This window comes from Brassica oleracea, chromosome C9 (genome assembly GCF_000695525.1).
Source record: "Brassica oleracea var. oleracea cultivar TO1000 chromosome C9, BOL, whole genome shotgun sequence".
Lineage (NCBI taxonomy): Eukaryota > Viridiplantae > Streptophyta > Magnoliopsida > Brassicales > Brassicaceae > Brassica > Brassica oleracea.
The window spans coordinates 41,325,675-41,327,489 of record NC_027756.1 but is presented as its reverse complement, the minus strand read 5'-3'; the positions used below and the strand labels follow the sequence as shown (position 1 = coordinate 41,327,489).

The window sequence follows — 1,815 nt, the reverse complement described above, 5'->3', positions numbered from 1 at the left end:
GCTCGGTCGCTACGTAGCGACCGAGCGTTCGTTCTGCTCGATCGCTACGTAGCGACCGAGCTCTTCCGAAACATCGACACGACAATTAGTCCATGCATTCTCGTCTACCCTTCGATGCTATCTCCCGAAGATCGTAGCGAACCCATTTCGTGTTTCCCGCTATTCTAATTCATCGATCAAACTTTACGGTAAAAACCGCGGAAAGTTTGTTCTTTATCGAAAAAAGCCGTAATAAACGCTTCGAGTCAGAAGACGGCCCAAAGGGACCTAAGACACGACTCGAGGCCCAGCTTATGATTTCTTAACTGATAGCCCGTAAGCCGCACGGCGGTTTACGCTTGGCTCGCAAGGAAAGATAAATGTCAAGTTTCCGCGGATAATTACGAAATTTTGAAGATAATTACGAAGATCGGAAAAAATAGAATATCTCCATTTTTACGCTATGACGGCTTAAGGGCAGAAGAGGAAAAGCGCAAACCGACCTAAGAGCCAGTATATAAGGAGTCTAAGGCGAGAAGCAAAGGAATGACTTTTTCAGAGCAAACTTAGCACTTAGAGCAATTAGGCATATTTCCGTTTTTGTTATTCGAGCTGCGACTCAAGTAGGTTATTGCCGTCTTAGGGTTTTAGAACTAGGAATCTCGCCGATAGCTCTCGTAGCCCAGGCTCTTACCTTGTTGTAACGCTCAAACGCGAATTCGGAATAAGATCTACTTTGCTCTCTTTTCGATTTCTTATACTTAATCGTTGTCATTATTGTGTTCTGATTGCTTGGCGCGTGGTATTAGCAGATATCCGGGATCTCTGGGAAATTAGGGTTTTACTAGGTTCCTTATATTCCGCTGAACTTGATCATGCTCTAAGCGTCTCACCTCCTAAGGTTTCCAGATTGATAATGAACTTTAATAATCATCAATAGAAACGTTCCCTTCAATCACATGTCCTAAATTCACATCTACTCCCTTCCAAACTTTCTCTATCGCCATGATTCACATGAGATTCAAAGCTTTTAGCAGAAAGTTGGATTCATAAGACTCCTTACTCCGACGTCACCGTTGCTAAGCCTCTGCCAGCCTCAGTCGTAAATGGAAGTGGAATCAAGGTATTGGATCCCTCTCCCCAGCTTCCTGTCTTCTTTAACGAACTATTTTCTCTTTTATTATTCTGAAGGAAAACAAAATTGAAACGTTGTTGTTGATCAGGTTGATTCAGAACGCTGATTGCAGTCAGTTGATTGGATTGAAGGAAAGACATCTCTTTGCAAATCGAAATTAGGTTAGAGCCGGATACTGTTGCTTCCTTTTGCTTACTGATAAAATTGAATATTGATATTGACATCGTCTCTTTCTATTAAATTTGATGATGATATATATTTTAATTTGATTGGAAATAAGTGGTTCAACAGATGCCCACCGACTTTGGCTTCAAGCTCTACAACCACAGCTGGTGGTCCGTCTGCTCTAACTCCTGCACCACCTGCCAAACTGATGTTCAGGTAGTTTAGTTATCCAAAGTGTTTTTCCTCTCTTCTTTTAGTTTGTCACTCACTATATATCTCAAACTCGATAGATCAACAGACACGAGTTCTACCAGAAGCAGGAAGAAGTGACGGTCTCAATTTTCTCCAAAGCATAACTAAAAAGTCGAGTTTGATGACCAGATTGTGAGTATCATTCGATCAGATAAATGCATTACCTTTAATTGAACTTATCTTGCTTTGTGATTTGGCACTGCGTACTGATTTGAGATATCTATTCAGGTTATGTTTTTCAGTTGATGATGTTTCTCATTTTGCTGGAGAAGAAGCTTATCTTT

General features: G+C 41.1%; 1 pseudogene; it reads left to right on the top strand.

The window, feature by feature from the left end:
- The first annotated feature begins 1,085 nt into the window (after positions 1 to 1,085).
- LOC106315033 overlaps positions 1,086 to 1,815 on the top strand; it is a 6,064-nt pseudogene continuing 5,334 nt past the window's right edge.